Source organism: Talpa occidentalis, unplaced genomic scaffold, assembly GCF_014898055.3.
Source record: "Talpa occidentalis isolate TD23 unplaced genomic scaffold, MPIMG_talOcc4v2.1 talOcc4.15, whole genome shotgun sequence".
Taxonomy (NCBI): Eukaryota; Metazoa; Chordata; class Mammalia; order Eulipotyphla; family Talpidae; genus Talpa; species Talpa occidentalis.
In genome coordinates this window covers 22,911,137-22,922,508 of record NW_023601543.1, presented here as the reverse complement: position 1 = coordinate 22,922,508, position 11,372 = coordinate 22,911,137, and positions in this window count along the sequence as shown.

The window sequence follows — 11,372 nt, the reverse complement described above, 5'->3', positions numbered from 1 at the left end:
TAATATTTAATCAACTAAAGTTTCTCAGTGTCTTCCCAAATATTGGTAAAATAACTAATTATTAAAATTAGTACACATGGTCAAAATTTTAAATGAAAATCAAACTCTCTGTGCCTGTCATTGTTTTTTGCCCTTGGAAGACTAACTATAAACAGTGCCTATATAAATTCTAATAAAATCCCAAATTTTGAGATGGATCTAGAATTTTGCTAAACAAAAACTAGTTCAAAAATTAATGGTTTAATTTAAAGCATGCATGCTTTGAGGTTATAATGTTGGGTATTAATACTTTATTCTATGTTTAAATGTGTTTAATTAAAAAAAAACTCATGGTATTCAACAAAAAAGAGTAATTAACCTGGCCTATGCTAACAGAGATATAGTTGCCTTTTGTTTATACCAAAACTTCTCTTCATAAAGTTCCTTTCCAGGAAGACTAATCCACTCATCCTTCCCCCTTAAAAAATTACTTTTTTTCCCCAGTAGGTGCCCTAACTTCTTTCCTTCCCTAGCTTGGGAATTCAATATGCCATCTAAAGCCATCTGGATGAGCCACTCAGCCACACTAAATCTCTCATAAGTATACAAAAAATGTATATCATATTAAATCTCTCTGATTTTTCTTACTTTTATCAATCTGTCTAGTGTAAACTTAAAAAAAAAAACCCAAAAAACTAAAGCTGCTTTCACTAGCTTCCTACAACAAAAAAAAGACTATGTAGGTAATCTAAAAATCTTGGTGGTCTCTTACCCTCATGATACCTAAATAAAGTTCTTATCCTATCACAATGGCTGAGCCTTGTCAAAAAAAAAAAAAAGACCCATTCTTAAAAATCCTTGTCACTCGAAGTAACTATTTTATAATATTTGTAAGTTTGTCAATCCTGTGACAACTTCCCTGATATAAAAAAATTCTAAAATATTAAAATTTTTATCCTAAAAGGACTCCTAATACAGACAATAAAAATGTTTCCCTGTATAAAACAGTTTAGGTCAATCTGGGTACATTGATACCTCATAAAAAACATTGTAATAAAAAAATTGTTACACCATTTCTATATAAATGTAAACTAATGGGAGTATTGTAAAAGTACATAAGGCTTCTTAAAATGTAACATATTCTGGTAGGTCCCTACCACTGACCCCAGTTGAGTTCACAACTCTAAGACTCTGGTCATAGCAACAAAAATCATATGATTACCTGCCTCCTTCAGGGCATGCACAAGACAATTTTTAAGCTACTCAATATAAAAAAGTAATAAAAGTTACTCAGAAATAAGAAATCCTTAAATCACAACCTTTAAAACAGAAAAGGGGGATTCTGGAGAGTAACTTGCCCCATAGGAACAAATATGCAAAGCTTTATTTACTTTTATCTTCTTAAATTGTAGTTCCTCCAGCCTAACAGCTGTTGAGCAACATTTCATTCCTAATTCTTCTGGCCTCACAGCAGTAGAACAACATTTTATCCCAGCAGAACCAAGCCCTAGGCCCTTGGTCTTGTATCGCCACCCATTGCAAGGACCAATTTGGCTGGGACCTGTAGAAGTTTTAACATGGGGGATAGGGTATATTTCTGTTTTATCACCTACAGGACCTCCTTGGGTTCCAGTGAAAACAGTACGCCCCTATCACAAGCTGGCATCAAGGAAGGGCCAGTCCTAATCCAGAGCTCCAGCTGTTAGCGATTCAGATGCCACCCGGGATGCATCCCTTTCCATCAACTTTTTTTTTTTTTTTGAATCAAGTCCAGAATCAAGACTTGTTGCCCTTGAGACTGTTGTAGCTGGCTTGGTGAATATCAATAAGCCCTCTGGACTCTGGACTCAGCAATAAACTCTGTGGACTCCATCTCTCCTCCAATGTGACACAGCACATTGGTGTTGCCTCTACATCCACTCATGTAGCTGCCAACAAGCCATGCTGATCTGCCAGACTACTCTTCATCATTTCCCCCTTCTTCTTATAATAGGGTTCCTATGAGCTGGCTACTAGCTGGCCACTCATGGGCAACTGTGACCTATTTGCTATCTACAAATCACAGCAGAGCATTCCTGGACTACCTATGGAATATAGCTCGTATCAAAAGGCAGGCCTGGGTATGCCTAGGCCGCTGTTGACCTGATTACATGACTATCTTCATGGTGGTCTCAGGATAACTCTGCCTGTGATAACATCAAATACTTTGCTGACGCAAATGTCTCTTGACGTGTGGTATCGATATCCCCTTCCCTGTCCCTTGTAAAACTTTGTCCCCCATTCTTATCCCACCCTCCGAACTTTATTCCTCATACCGTTGTCGCATGATCAGCTTTTACTAACTTGTATGATTTCAATAAATGGCACAAGAACTTCTGCTCAAGTAGCAGAGTCTTGCCTTGCAAACCTGCTCCACGACTGCTATGTCCCTCATAGGATTCCCGCCGCAAAGCGGCAACAAAGTTCCTGTCGCAACAATCCCTGTAGTCAGTGGGAGAGTGAGACTCAATGAGCATGGGCCCTGGAATCAGGGAATCATCAGCCTTAGCTCCTGGCTCTGCCACTCACACCAGGGAGCTATTGAAAACACAGTATCTTGGGAGAGCCTTATACTCCTTGTGTTTTAGCTGCTTTTGTAAAATGCAAACAATGATACATTTGCCACCCAGCTCTAGTATAATTCATATAATGAGGAGTTAGTTGTAAAAAGTTACAGTGTGAAGTATAAGAAGTTATATTTGTGGTGTGTTATATTTTCCCCCTTTTTAACAGGGATGAGGAGAAATGTTCCACCACCAAGTTATGGTAGTAAGGCTTCCAAGGTAACTGCTTGCCAGAAATTGCAAAAAGAGGACACTGGCATGCCATTCTTTGTTTTAACCTCTGCTTACCTAGTGGACATCTGATCTGTCCCTGGTGATTCTTTGAGCACTATGAAAAAATAAGAGGAAAAAGGGCAGGGCAAAGAAAGGAGATGACATGGAGTAGCCTGAACTCCCAACCTGGCATAGAAAGTATATATGTACTTCTCATTGGTCAAATGGATGCTGCCAAAAGTAGCCAGGCGTAAGTCATCTCGCCGGTATGCTACCCAAGTGGGCTGCCTGTTAGTGAGGTGTTCCCAGCAGCCCAAGACACTGAGACATACTATCAGAGAGCAGTTTGTAAAAGGTAGTAACTGGCTGTCAGAGAATAGTGCGGGGAGTCCCATGTCCATGAAGTACCAGACAACCTCATCCACAATCATGATTTGAATACCTGACTTGTAGAGGGCATTGATGATGAGTCATTCATCTTCAAGAAAGTGTGATAGATGAATGCAGATTATTCCAATAACTCTTCCCATGGCCAACTGCACAGAGGAGAAAGGGGCTATGAAAAGAGAGGGAAGAATGAAGGAACGAGTTGTAGTTCCTCAAGTCCCTTAAGCTAAAGGTTGGCTGTTTCTTGCGGGGAGAGAGAAGATGAACAGTAAATTGGCAATGAATGGAAGTTTTAAAATGGGTTTAACTAGTTTGCCTTTTTCAATACCTAAAAGTTACTGAAAACCTACAGGATATGCCTGAACATATGTTTTTAAGAGTCTAGAAATGAAGATTTAACACATCATGGCTAAAGGCAATAATCAGAAAAAATGCTACCTGCATAGCCACCACCGTAGGATAGATTGGTTATCAATAATGTTTTCCCCCCCTATTTCCTAAAGAACATCTTAGTCAGAACAGGGATAATGAACTTGCAAGTGTAGATCGTGTGCTACTTGAGGGGTAAGTTTTTTGTTAGCACCACAGAGGTCTCTGGCTCATGAGTGAATTTGATAGTAACCCTTGCTACGAGTACAATTTTAATGTATAAGAACTTCAGGGAGTGCTGAAAGCTTTTGAAAAATGACCTCTACTTTCTTCTGCCTTTCTCCATATTTCTTGCTGTTTGGACCTCAGGCACTGCTTGGCCTTTCCGTTTTCAAACTAATTTCATGAATCCTGCTTTAACATCCAAAACGGGAGCTCACTCAGTGGATGGCAAATGGACGCTGGCAGGCAGGGAAATTCTGCGCATGCGTGGCGCACTCTGCGCGAACACCCATGGGGGTGGTGCCTGATCTCTACTTCTACATGGATCCTGAAGAGATTGAAGAGGAAGAGTAAGCTGTTGCTGAAAAGGAATTCAGGAGTGAATGGACAGCTCCAGCTCCTGAGTTTACCATCTGCCTGAGATGGGAGACAGGTCTGAAGGCTTACGGTGCCCTCTGTGTCTATGCAACTGTTCTCTACTGAAGCCTGGAGTGCCCAGCCTGCCACTGAAGACTGGTCTGCAGCGCCCAGTGCTTAGACCACTGAATGGGTAAGAACAACCTCTGAGTGATTCTAAGCTGTTCTTCCGGAGACTTAAACAGAAAATGAAAATAAGGTTGGTAGAAGATAAACTGTTTTAAAACAAACAAACAGAAAAGAACAAGTAAATAGGACTAGTGCTTATATCAGGAAATACTGCTATTTTTTTTTTTTAACTCCGCCGGTTTTTTTTTTTTTGTGGTTTTTTTTTTTGTTTGTTTGTTTTTTGCCTCAACAAGTATGTAGCAGCAATGTGAGAATTTTCCTCTTACTTGTTTAGAACTAATACACATTATACCTGTTTCACTTGGAATACCTCATTGGAATGAGCAACTCAAATTGGTAACGTGATTTAACAGAGAGGTATTATGAAAGGGCTATGTTTTAATTTTTCCTGCATTTTCAATAATATTCCTCAGTAAGTCTTACTCATATAGCGCCCTTCATTTGTAGACACAAAAGATCTAAACAAATGAGTCAAGCTGTAACCCACACTGAGGCATTAGCTGGTGTTGCATAATTAAAGGACAGGTGTATCACCACTCCTAAGCCTGAAACAACAGTAGCCCAGTAACACAGGGTCATGGGGAATCTGAACTCCTAACCACGAGTGACTGCTTGCTGCACACCACCGACGTTAGTAACTATAAGAATACTGATTACAGAGCCAGTCTCCATTTTAGATAGAAGGCCTTCCTCGCATGGGAAGAAATTGATGAAACCTTGGTTTGGTTTCATAAATCAATCTCTGTTGTGAGATGTCTGTGGAGCAGACCCAGTTGGTTATACAATGAATCAATACTCCTCTCTTCAGCAGTCTTCCAAGAGTGACCCCCAGTTTGGAGAAGTGAGGTATCTGGGAGGTGTTAAGGTTTTATCTGTTCAGACTGGTAAGGACTACAAATTATCCTTTGTATTTTAAGGAGAGATGGACTGAGAGAGAAAGAGTAGAAGGAGAGGAGACTGCCAGGGAAAACTATTTGTAGGAAGCACTGGGTTAGGTATGATATGGGGTAAAAAAGAAATGCAAGGGCAAACAACATTATAAACCAGTGTTACCTCCATTAAAAAATACAAAAATAAAACTCTCAATAACATTAAAAAAAGAAATAGAAGTAAACAACCAAAAAGGAGGAGTACTGAAAGGACAAAAAGAAGTTAGAGATAACCAACAAAGACTGAGGTGAGGAGGAGAAATCTCATACCGTGATTACTGGGAAAAACTCAGGTTTTGTCAACATAAGTGAGTTTGAGTATCAGGCCCTGCATTTTCCAGGCCTATGATCTTGGATAAGTTACTTCACCTCCCTGTGCTTGTTTATTAAATGGAAATAATAATAATACCTATTTGGTAAAGTTATTGGAAGGATTGAAAATAACATAGATAAAGTGTGTTCTACGCAGCAGCTATTCAAACAAAGGGCAGGTGATATTATGTCCTAGTGATTTAGAGGTGGTAACATTGTCAGTGACAGTCTTGTTTGATAGTAAAACAGCACAAAGAAATCAGTTGCCATGATATTCAATAATAAAAGAACATTTGTAGATGAAGGAAATCTCAGAAAGGAAATCTCAGACTGGTCTGTTTTAGTGAAAGAAGGTTGGACATCACAGTGCATGGTGAAGGAGAAAGGAATTGCATTTTATCATTTCCATTATTAGACACTGTACTGCACATCCCTTTTACATTAAAGGACTTCAGTCAAGCAATAAAAAATGAATGCAATACTTTATACACATGCTTGGTTTTATTCATAACACTTGCTTTTTCCATTTCTTTACAATACGTAATGTCAACTCCCAATTTAATCTTTATTAATTAGAAAAATATATTGAAAATTCTTGAACATGTACATAAATAGTATTAACATAGTCATTTTTAATTGATTGTATCTTCTCAAAGGACTCTAGTAGGTGGATTTCAGTTAGGTCTCATAATAAAATGATATTTTGTGCTTGCCTTTATTTAAGAAGTTAGTAGGGACAATTATTCTGTGGATCATATGAAGGGAATTATTTCCTTAGGTGGAAAGCAAAGGCTTAGGCATCTGGATCTTTAAAGGGCCTGATGTTTAAGAGCTGTAACATAGAGTTCTGATACTGTTTATTATGGTAAATGCAAACTAACAGTGAACATGCCTTAGAGCGATGCTTTTGAAAGGAGAAATGCCAGTGTCTCAGGAGAGAAGACTAAATATTTCTCTCCTTTAATGTATTATTATAATAGTATCAGATAACTAGGTCAAATTAAAATGTTTATTCGTTGCTACTAACAATTTAAAGAGTACCTCTAGTGGCCATATAATCATTTCTAGGGTGATAGAGAGAATGAATATTGATGTACTGAGGAAAGACCTCTCTGCTCTGGGAGAGAAATTCCTGATCTGTTTGTTAAAAAAAAAATCCATATTAGCTCCATCGCTTAGTGTGATTCAGATATCTCTAATATGATGAATTGCTTTGGTTAAAGATGTTTCAAAGAAAAAACAAACTGCCTTGAATGGATGGAATGGTTAGCAAAGCATCTAACTCCTCTTTAATAAGCTCCAAACTCGATGTGTTTGTTATGACTCAGGGAACAATATGTATCTCTCTTTGTTTTTAAGCTGTGGCTACTGAAATCCAGTACAGATTGTCCTCACTGAATCAGCTGAACCCAAATCTCTAGATGGTGATCCTTATAAATTGACAATGTGCGAATCAGCTGGGAAGGAAGGCAAATATTGTCTAAACTGTGACTTCTCTGAGGAGGGCATACAGATAAGCTGATTGAGTCTTACTGAAGATAAGATTGAACAGTTTAATCTATGTGTACTGTTCTACTGGGTATGGAGTATCAAATAATGCCCAAGGATTCCATATCATCATTAATGCTGATGAAGTAGCAAGCCCTAACCAGCAGGAATGCCACAGACAAAGCATTTGGTAACATCTTGCCCTCATGTTATTTATAGTAAAATGGTTTGAAAGTATAGAATTTTAGACTCAGTTAATCTGGGTTCAAATATCAGACTTATCACACTAGTTGTGTGACTTATAGCAAATCACTTAACTTCCTGAACCTTTCTATCTTCATTTGTAAAATGAGGATTACAATAGTTTCTACCTGAACAGGGCTCTACGAAAATTAAATAAGATCATAAATGTAATTGCTTAATAACAATACCTGGTGCAGTAAATAACTATGTCTTATCTTTTCCCTCAGGAACCTCCTTCTTTCCATCTTCCTTGTTTTCCTTCCACAACCCATTCCATGTGGCTTTTCAAAATCTATATGGTTGTGCTGGGGAGAATGTAAATTGGAAAATCACTGTAGAAAATTGTTTGGCAACATCCACTGAAGCTGAACTGGGTGTACACCCTGTGATCTAGAGGTCCCACTCTACATCTATACTAATAGAAATACAGAAAGAACACATGTTATAAGAAAGGCCCTAACTCTACTCTTGAAAATAACCGCAATCTGGAATTGGTCCACAAGACCATCAGTGCAATGGGTAAATAAATTGTGGTGTAGTCAAACAACTGAATACTATACAAAATGACAATAGATTGACTGCAGATCTCTGTTACAGTGTGGCTGGATCTTCAAAACATAATGTTGAGCCAAAAGAAGTCAGCAAAGTGTACATGGCATATTATCCCATTTATGAAAAGTTTAGAAACTGGCAAAAACAATTTATGGTGTTAAAATTCAAGGTAATGGTTAAACTTAAGGAGGGTTAGGAGGGGCATTCTGGGTCCTGGTACTGTTGTTTCTTTATATTGGTGGAAGTAGCATGGGCGTATTATGTTTGTGAAAAATGATCAAGCTAAATATTTAGGATCTATCCACTTAGGACTAGAGAAAAGTTCTATGTGAGCCCTTCGATCCAACAGCAGAACTGAGATAACCAGAAGGGCTGTCGAACAGAGTGGAGGGGGTGTAGTGGGCTGTGGGAGAAGGTTATTGGTATTTGGCAATAGGTGTGATGTGGCAATGTATATCTGAGGAGATGTGAACCTGTACTCCTAAAACATACCATGCAGTAAACCAGTGCTATCTCAATTAAAACAAGAAAAGCTCTGGGCCTCTCTGGTGGCACAAGGGGTTAAGCATCAGCACTATGAAGCTATCCTCAGCCACTGCGACATGAGTTCCATCCCTGGCCAGCCAGGGAGCTACCCACATGGTGTAGCAGACCTCTCCTGTCTCACCTGCTGCTCTCCTCAGCAGTGTATTTTAGTCAGTCTGCCTGTTCTGTTCCCCACTCTGTCTCTGGTGAATCCTCTCACCCCCTGAACCTCTGGCCTGTACCCCAGTTCTTGTATGCATAAATAAATAAATCTTAAAAAAAAAAAAAGCTTTATGGTACACCACAGTCAATGTAAAAAAAATCTTGAAATTTAACAGATTCACTTTCCCTGAGTAGAAAACACCAGAGTGAAATCATGCACCGGGAGGTATTCTTTTCTGTCAAGCTTCTCTTGCATATTATCCTTTAGTACCTGAAATAAAGCAGTGTGTGTTTTCTGTGTTCATTCACTAGTTGACATAGCTAGAGAGTAACTGTATTCTTCATTGGCAGAAAGAAAGTTTATGTGGTTGTCCTTTTTTTAGATTATATTATTTTTCATTGAGGTAGCATTGGTTTACAACACTTAACATAATTTAGAGGTATAGGTCTTTATTTTTTTAAAGATTTATTTATTTATGCATATAAGAACTGGGGTACAGGCCAGAGGTTCAGGGGGTGAGAGGATTCACCAGAGACAGAGTGGGGAACAGAACAGGCAGACTGACTAAAATACACTGCTGAGGGGAGCAGTAGGCGAGACAGGAGAGTAGAGAGAGTAGGAGAGTAGAGCCACGCCATGTTGGTTGCTCCCTGGCCGGCCGGGGATCGAACTTATGCTGCAGTGGCTGCAGTGACAGCTTTATAGGTTGCGTGTTAACCCCTTGCGCTACCAGAAGGCCCCCAAAAGTTTATTTAAAAAATTTATTTATGCATACAAGAACTGGGGTACAGGCCAGAGGTGTGTGTGTGGGTGGTGGTGGTGAGAGGACCCACCAGAGATAGAGCGGGGAGCAGAACAGGCAGACTGACTGAAATACACTGCTGAGGGGAGCAGCGGGTGAGACAGGAGAGGTCTGCCACGCCATGTGGGTAGCTCCCTGGCCAGCCAGGGATTGAACTCGTGCCAAAAAGGCTATTGATGGCTTCATAATGCTGTGTTTAACCCCTTGTGCCACCAGGGAGGCCTGGTGTAGGTCTTTTTAAAGTAGGCCTGACAACTGGGCTTGAAGGAAACCATTTTAGAAATATTTTGCTAACTTTTCATTATGGGTAGAGTTCAATTTATTAAAGGATAATTCATACACACATTTAATAGGATAGGATTTTTAATATATATTCACATGCATATATATTATATATATTTACTATACACTAGTGCTACTCCTCTTAAATTTTTTTAGCTGGTGAAGTTTAATAGCATTCTTCTAGAAAAGGGCTATAAAACAGTGTGGTTGCTCAACAGGCTTTGGGTTTTGTGAGATTGTTCAAATGCCTTCTCATTTGTGTAAATTCTTCACACCCAAATAGCTAGAAGAAAACTTTAGGTAATGAGTCCCCTTTATTTTCAATGACTCAAAAGGAACAAGATTGAAGGGACTTACATTGACCATGACATAAACCTAATCTCAGTAAGAAGGGGAAATAGGATGTGGGATATAACTATTGAATCACTTTTTATTTTAACTTTTTTCCTGGACAGAATCATAGTTATGAGCTGATTTATGGTTGCTGGTGACTTATTACTAAACAAATTACTAAATAAATCTTTAGATTGCTGTCAAACCTTTTTTTTTTTTTCCTTCAATAAAAGCGGAGCAGATGCATGGCAGTAATGTGTGTGTGTCCTGGAAGAGATGGCTTATGGTTTACAAGTCCAGCATTGCACAACTTGGTGCATGGAGGTCATTAATTATAATTTTGAGGTGTTTTTGCACAACTAAAATGTACTATGTGTCATTTCCAAGTTCTCAATCACTCTATTATTGGCTATCAGACCATGGCTTTGGTCCGGATTCCAAAGCACTTTCCCTCTCCAACCTTTTTCTTCCTCCCCTAACAATTAGTGGAGTCTTGTTCTGTTCTCTCACACCATACTAATTCAGGCGCCTGTGACTGGTTCATGTAGTTCTCTCTCTTGTGTGCCCTCAATTTCTATACTTCTTTTAAATCCCCAGTAAATAAATCATAAACCCAATCCGTTCATCAGTTAATGATTCAGGTCCAAAGAAGAAGAAAACACTCCTGGAATTTTGTGATATTCATTTATGATATATATTTTTTAAAGATTTATTTATTTATTTATTTATTTATTTATTTATTTATTTATTTATTTATTTATTTATACAAGTACTGGGTACAGTGAAAAGTGCGGGAGGGTGAGAGGATTCACCAGAGACAGAGCGGGGAGCAGAACAGGCAGACCGATGAAATACACTGCTGAGGGGAGCAGTGGGCATTGCAGGAGAGGTCTGTGCGCCATGTGGGACCCTCTCCGGCAGCCGGGGATTGAATTGGCGCTGCTGACGCTGCGGGCAGCTTAGCAGCTCAGTGCTCAACCGCTGCGCCACTGGGGAGGCCCTCATTTATGGTATTTATGATGGTTTCTATACCAGTTGTCCTTTCCCATTTTTGACAACAAAGTGACCTTTCTGAGCTAAAATATTCTACTAAGCAATTACTGAGTGCCTGCTCTATATCTGGTCTTATGTTACATGCTAGGAATGCTGGCATGATTAAGGCAGCTTGCCTGTCCTCAAAGAACTTTCGGTCTAGAGAACAGTCAGCAAATATTTTCACGCAATGTAAAGGATGTATAGGGTACACAGGAATAGAGAAGGGAGGCATCGAGGCATCGAAATCCAGTAAGAGAGGAAGCAAGCATTGTGGAAAGACCTGGAGGAGGTCATACCTAAGCAGAGTCTTAAAGGATGAGTAGTACTTAGCCAAATGAGGAGGGCAGGAATTTCCAGCAGAGGAAATAGCATGAGCAAAGGCACAGAGG